At 41.1% G+C, this 7,639-nt stretch overlaps 1 protein-coding gene across 2 annotated transcripts in view; it reads left to right on the top strand.

Moving 5' to 3' along the window:
* Positions 1-7,639, top strand: part of LOC136826985 (roquin-1-like) — a 107,588-nt gene that overhangs the window by 64,049 nt on the left and 35,900 nt on the right. The gene's annotated exons all lie outside the window — the stretch shown is intronic.

Genomic DNA, 7,639 nt, shown 5'->3' with positions numbered 1-7,639 from the left:
GGTTGGCAAAGCCCTTGAATAGGCTAATCATATTGTGCCCACACTTTTAATATGGGGTAATTAGGCCTAACTACCCTAAGCCTATGCAATATGATAGGCTGAATTAATTTTTGTGAAATTTCACAAATTGGCCGTAATGGAGTTGAGCTTGGAAATTTAGTTTTTCCCATAGATTTTCATATAGTTTTGATGAATTTGATCTCCGTTTTCAGAGGAAATGCAAAGTTAACCCATAAAACATGCCACTGTAGGCTGCATCTAACTGTAATGGGGATTCCCCTTAGGAAACTGAGGTTTTTGGGTGGGGAGAATGCCTGTAATTAAAGTAGTGGGATATATTCTTAATCTAACCTTGGTATGAATGTAGAATGGCAAATGTGTGTTGTTTGGAGTAGAAAATGGAATGGAAAGTGCTAATATATTTTTCTTTTTATCAAGTTTTGTGTTTTTGGAGATGAAAATGGGACAAAAACCACTAATATCATTGCTTTTTAAGTTTTGCGCTAATCCGAAAACAGGGGTATCATTAATATCTCAGAACGACACTTGGTCTGCCAATATATAAGGAAAAATCATTGACCTGTCATTGTGCTGCACGAACTTACTCTGGATTGTTTGAACACATGCACTGGCCTTGGCATCTATCTCAGCCAGTGCAAAATTACCCTCAGAGTCTCAATTTGACGGGGGTACATTGCAACCTAATCTCACCTTAACCAAACCTATCCTAGTGCAGTGTGCCCTGACCTGACCAGTGGTGCTTGATCTCCCCCCCCCCATGATAGAGCGGGTTTTTTGAAAGCAGATCTTAGATGTTCAAAAGGGAGGCAGCGTAACGTAACCTAACCTATCCTTAGGTACTGTGCCCTTGCCTGGTGTTCTATATCTATCTCTTAGAGGATAGTATCTTGTTCACTGAAATGGATGGTAAGGCCAGTGCTCATGTCCAAATGACTCCTCCTCCTCCTCCCCCCCCCACCTCACAAGCCACACCCTTGATGATAGGTAACCCATCTAATGTTCATAAAAGGAACTAGAAACAGAGCAGTTTTTGACTACCATTCAGATTGACACACACACACACACCAGGTAATTGTTTTCTTTGGATGTTGTAAGTTACACTGGACAGCTTTTATTTTATATTATTTGTTGATTGGATCAAGAAATATAGCCACTGCTTACAGTTCTACATACCCATAATACCGCTAATCTTCCCAGACCTGACCTAACCTAACCTTAGGTACCTGGTATTTACCTGGGTCAGGCAAACCTAACCAGACCCAAAGTTCCATAAAATATATGGTAGTGTTGCATGTATATACAAGGATACATCCAACTCCCAACATCATACAATTAAGTAACATTACTTCTTCTAGTATTTGCCACAGTTCCAGATGAAGTTTGATTGATGACGTAGTGGTGATGTGTTAGCAAATACTGTACCTTTGTGGTAAAATTTACTGTCATGATAATATGGAATGCAAAACAAAATTTTTTTTGGAAAATTGACATTTCAATGCTAATTTGTTATCAGCTCCTTGCAAAATATCACTTTTACTTTTAAATACATCAATGATGACCTAAAATTGGATGGAGTTTATTGCCATATGTTAAAATAGCAAAAACAAGAAATTAACTTACCTTACCTTATATTCATTAGCACCTTCATTTATGTAATGTCTTTTTGTTATTGCATAAATTTAAAGTAATATTCATGTCTAACAATATCTTGATAATCAATATAAGATCTCGAAATTCGTCTTTAAACAGACTAAAGAAACCCCAAAAATACAAATTCCTCCAAATTCTTACGATAGTACCACCGCTAGCAAATGAAACAAATGGAATGATATGATTAACAAGTAGTGGAAATATTTGACAAAACATGTACTCTTAACTAATGTTATTGTAATTAGAAAAAACAGTAGACGGAAGGCAGCATATTAGTCTGAACTACAGGTTGAAAAGGACTTAAAAATGTGTCATTGTAGTATACACAAAAGTGAGGTGTGATTTCTGCATCCTACAAATATGTTGGCAAATATACATACAAGAAAAAAATGTGATTACCGAGTTAGTAACAAATCCAATACAAAAATACCACAGATGATTGTGGTTTACTTGTAGAATTATCTTAATTTCTTGCCAAGCACATGAATCCTTATTTTTCAATTGATTGTCTTTATTTTATGTATATTTGTTACTATTACAGATAGTCTTCATCTCACAATCTGTGCAACTTATGACTAATCGACTTTAAGACCACTAAAGGACCACAAATATGTGACCATGACTGTGCCCAGGCTTGCCAAACTTTTGGCTTGTATAATAATTCATTGCCATTTCTAATATTAACAATCACTTGCTACAGTATTTTATATTTTTTTAATTAATGTATAGTGATGTATTATTGTAAACAACAAAGGTAGTGTAACTGCACAATGTATGCATTAAACCTTTCTATGGTTAAAAAATTATCATGTCAAAAGATTGATGGAATTACAGTGAAAAATTATAATGTATACTACGTAAAAACTAGAATGTTAAAAACCTTTCTTAGAATAAACTGAAAAACTTAAAATTGAATGTGGAAACGTAAGCAACACCACTTTAAGCCTGCAGCACACACGATAGTAATATTCAAATAATCCCACCTAATAGTAATTTAATGTCTTAAAAAGTAGAGAAATCTATTGGTATAAAGTTGCATCTAAAGTTAAGCTGTATTAGGAAATATCCCTTTATTTTCTAAGACCTGACATTGTAGGTTAAGTTACATTAGGGAAGGTTAATTTAAATGAGGGACATGTCTGTAACTGACATTGGCCCCATTTTCATGCTTCAAGTCTAGGGTTATTTTCTTTGTGATTGTACTGTAGCAAAGTAGGCTAAACAAACCATTATTCTCATATAAGTAACTTACCAGGTAATTACAAAGCTGTAGTTTCTAACTCGCGTGGCAGCCTATATGTAAAAAAATTTTGGTAGCACTTGGATAGTTTAGTGTAGGTGACAAGCCCCGCCCACTAACGGGAGTACTGGAAACGACTTAGCAGAAAACTGCATTCTGTTTTTGCCGGCTCTTGAGTAACATTGGGGGCTTGCTGCAGCTTTTGTTTACTGATTTTCAGTTGTACGGCTGGATTTCATTGAAGTATTATCACTTATTTGAGTAACCTTCAAGCTTTAATAGCTTTCAGGATAATTTTTTCTAGTGCTTCGGTTATTATTGTTTGATTCAAGTTCACCTAGTTTGCTTTTGTAGTGAAAGTTGCAAACCAGATTAATCAAATCTTCATATGATTCTCATACAATTTGCAGTAAATGTAGTGGGCAGAAATATAAATAATAGGGAGAAAACTTGTGCTAAATGTAATGGTTAGCAAGAGTAGAAGGTACATTATCTCAACTAGGCAAGTTAGAGAGGATAGAAAAAGGTAAGTGGCCTCTAGAGCCTAGAAACGAGCTTCCCATAGCCTAGTATTCTATCCTAGCCTAGGCTAGAAGATAGCTCTGCTATTCCTTCTTCCCCTCTTCCTAATTTTTCTCCTGCTACTAGCCCTCCTACTTTTAATTACCCACTCTTTTGCCTGGCTCCCTCGCTTCCGAACCTAATGCCACTGCCAGTCTAGAGTCTAGGTTTTACAAGAGAATTATCCAACTAGTGAACATAGTGGTGGAGCTAGGTGTGTCACTGAAGGCGTTTATGAGAAAACGTACAGATGGCTCCGCCCCCTGCAAAGTGACAAGTGATAGTGTTGTTAAGTATACCTTAGTTTAACCAGACCACTGAGCTGATTAACAGCTCTCCTAGGGTTGGCCCTAAGGATTAGATTTATTTTACGTGGCTAAGAACCAATCAGTTACCTAATAACGGGACCTACAGCTTATTGTGGAATCCGAACCACATTATAACGAGAAATGAATTTCTATCACCAGAAATAAATTTCTCTAATTCTTCATTGATGATAGTGTAGTGCAAGTGGAAGAGGTGGCTACTTGTCCCATCGGTTCTCCTAGACCGAGGTCAGTGTCCTGCTCCCCCAACCCTGGGAGAAGACATACAAAAAGTCCAAGGGAGGCCGAGGGGGTTTGCCCACAGGTAGTCGCCTCCACAACCGCACCTGTTGTACAGTCCCAGGTGTCAGTAGAAAGCCATTGGAAAGGCTTGTCTAGGGATGTACATGGCTTTTCCTCAAGCTCGTCCGACGATATGATGTAGAGGCGTAGACATTACCTGGACTCTTCCTGTCCTTTTAAGTGCTCTTTGGCAAGCCTCAGTCAGAGTCCCTATCCAGTGGGGAGTCCAGCTCCTGTTAAGAAGTACAAGCATTCTCTATTCTCTACAGTCCCAGGCCTTCATGCAGTTACTCAGTGGAACCTTATGTGTCCGCTTCGGTCCACGAGTGCCCACACCTGTCTGCTTTGGACAGTCCAGACAACGTCTCACTCCCAGCACCTGCTCCTGGGTGGCCAGGCACCCAGTGCCAGCTAAATCTTCCAGTTTTAGGCTCTTTGCTTCAGCCTCTGTACGGCTCATCAAGTGTTCACTCAAGTCCTCGCTCCTCTAGCAAAATGACTTCGTTTAATAGGTATAAACGTCAGTCTATATATGGATGACTTTGCCTCTTCAATTCCCTTCGAGGGAAAAGTGCACGAAGGACTTGAACGTCTTCCCTCTCAGGAACTGGGAATTATCATCTAGCTTCAGAAATCCCAGTTGGCCCTGTCACAAGAGTTCCTCTATTTGGGGTTGAGTCTCAACTCTCAGACTTTTTGGGCTTTTCTGTCTGACGAGAATCGCCAGCCGCCTTCAGATGGTCCACAAGTTTCTAGCCCTTCGTCTTGCATGGCCCATCAGTCGATGAGCCTACTGGGGACTCTGTCATTCATCAAGACGCTTGTCAAGTTAGGTAAACTTCTTAGAGTTTTGCATTCTTCCTCAAGACCAAGTGGGACAGGGAAACACAGCTGGACACCTACGCTTTTCCCATAAACCTGGAATCAAGTCGGACCAGCAGTGGTGGCAGTCCGAACGTAGACTTTTGGAAGGAAAGCCCTTCATCCTCTGAGCCCAGACCTTGACTTCTATTCAGACTCCTCGGTTCCAGGTTGGGGAATCCTCTTGGGGAACCGGGAACTTTCCGGGATGTGGTCGCTGGAAGAACAGAACCTTCATATCAACATCAGAGAGCCGAAAGCATTTTACTTCGGGCTTCAGTGTTTCTCTACCCTAGTTCACAACAAGACTGTGGTAGTCCATTCAGACAATACCACATCCCTAACATACATACTAAAGCAAGGTGGCACTCTCATTTTCTCTCTGCCAGAAAGCAAGAGACCTTCTACTGTGGACAGATCAAATCGAGTGAGTCCAGTCACTCAATTTATTCAGGGCAAACTAAATGTTCTAGCGGACGAACTGAGCCGTCGAAAAGTAGGTACTTCCAACCTTGGATCCCCTGGTCTATCGGAATCTGCAATACTATGGGGCAGGCCAACATTGGACCTGTTTACCACCTCAAGGAACCATTGCCTTTCTCTTGTTCTCAGGCCCCAGACCCTCTAGTGTGGGCAGCAGATGCCATGCTGTAAGATTGGTCCCACTTGGACCACTACGCCTTTCCTCCCTTCAGCATGATCAGGGAAGTGCTGAACAAGTCTTGGGCTCATTGCAACATTATGATGATTCTCATAGCCCCATTCTGGCCCATGAAAGAATGGTTCCAGGACTTGCTACGGTAGTTGGGGGACTTTCCGAGACTCCTTCCCCTAAAAACCGTGTCTACTTAGACAACCTCACTTTTGGATACCAAAGGGTTTTCTGCTCTTTCCTTGATGGGCGTCAGACTGTCCAGAAACTTGTCAGAGCGCAAGGGTTTTGAAGACACGCTAGAGAGGCGATTGCAAGATGCAGGCATCAATTTCTTAGCCGCGTCTTCCAGGCTAAGTGGGCGATTTTCCGAAGCTGGTGTCTCAGACTCATTGTCTCTTCTTCTGAGACATCTGTGACCCAAAGTACAGATTTCCTTCTTTATCTGAGGAGATCTAGGAATCTCTCGTCCTCCACCATCAAGGGATGTTGAACTGTGTTTAGCTCAGTGTTTAAACACAGGATTCCAGAATCTGGCATCAATCCCAGATCTTAATGACCTCATCAAGTCCTTTGATATATCTAAGTAAAGAAAGGAAGACAGTCTCCTGGAACCGGGATGTAGAGTTGAGTGGCTGACAGGTCCCTCTTTTGAACCCCTTCTTTCCTCTTCTTGGAGAAACCTTACTCAGAAGACTCTCTTCCTCGTGGCCTTGGCTACTGCTAACATATTAGCGAGATCCAAGCCATCAATAAAGGGTAGGTTTTTTCACAGTGAGATGCAGTTTGCTACTTTATCCTTGCATTTTAGCCAAGAACGATGACCCTTCCAAACCCTGGTCCTGTTCTTTCTCTATTGAGACCTTAATGGATACTTTGGCTCTGAAGAAGAAGAAGAAGAGAGAGTTCTTTGTCTTGCTAGGGCTTTAAGGTATTACCTGAGCAGGAACGAGAAGATCTGAGGGCCATCCAGTAACTTCTGGTGCTCTGTCAAGAACCTGTTTCACCCTCTGACTAAGAACACATTGTCCTTTTTCATGAAAGACTTAATTTCTCAGATTCAGGAGGACATTTTGCCTACTTATAAAGTGAAAGTTCATGACGTTAGGGCAGTCCATACCTTATTAGCTTTCAGGCACAATATGTCCCCCACATCCATTCTGCAGTTGGCCTACTGGAAGTTGAACCAATCTTTGCGTCTCAGTATTTGAAAGAAGTTTTAGTACCTTGGGGCCATTTTCAGTGGCTGGCATGGTATTGGGGAAGGAAGCATAGGAATCTCTTTTCTCCTACTATCTCTTCACCTTGAAGCAGGGTGTTGAATTTTTGGGGGCCAGGGTGTACAGTGTACCTGGAGTACCCATCAGTCTTAGTGGATGGGTTGTGGTGTTTTCAGTGTAGGTGACAGTGTTGTCTGGTTGTTTTTTATTTTGGTACTGTGCTCAGGGCAAGGGCGCTTATACTGTATATGCTTTGCTAGCCATCAGCCCTATCCTTTGCCGCAAAGCTCCCACTTAAGTAGAGGCACCCCATGGCTTTACCACCATGCCACTACAGGTTAAAATGAGCACCAATCAGAAGCAGTATTCACCTGCAGTAGCTCTCTTACCATGTAAGGAAATGACAAGCATTGTTTCAGTGCTAGCAGTTTTTCTATTTCAAAGTCATTACCATGCCTTAATGTTTTGGAATAGAATGTGTCTGTGTATCCCACCCCCATTCAGTGTGGGATTCAGCTGTGTAATTACTTGGTAAGTTACTTACTTGAAAATGATGTTTGCATAATAAAATTAATTTTCATATACTGTATACTTACCAAGTAATTACAGAATCAGAGCCCTCCCTCCTCCCCTCTCATGGACATAAGGACACAAAGAGATTGAGGTTTTCTGCTAAGTCATTTCCAGTACTCCTGTAAGTGGGTGGGGCTTGTCACCTATGCTAAACAACCGAAGCGCTACCGTGATTTTTTGTATAAAGGCTGCTGCGCTAGTCAGAAATTATAGCTATGTAATTACTTGGTAAGTATATGAAACTTAATTTTAT

The sequence above is a fragment of the Macrobrachium rosenbergii genome, chromosome 41 (genome assembly GCF_040412425.1).
Source record: "Macrobrachium rosenbergii isolate ZJJX-2024 chromosome 41, ASM4041242v1, whole genome shotgun sequence".
NCBI classification, from domain to species: domain Eukaryota; kingdom Metazoa; phylum Arthropoda; class Malacostraca; order Decapoda; family Palaemonidae; genus Macrobrachium; species Macrobrachium rosenbergii.
This window is presented reverse-complemented; position numbering and strand designations above follow the sequence as displayed.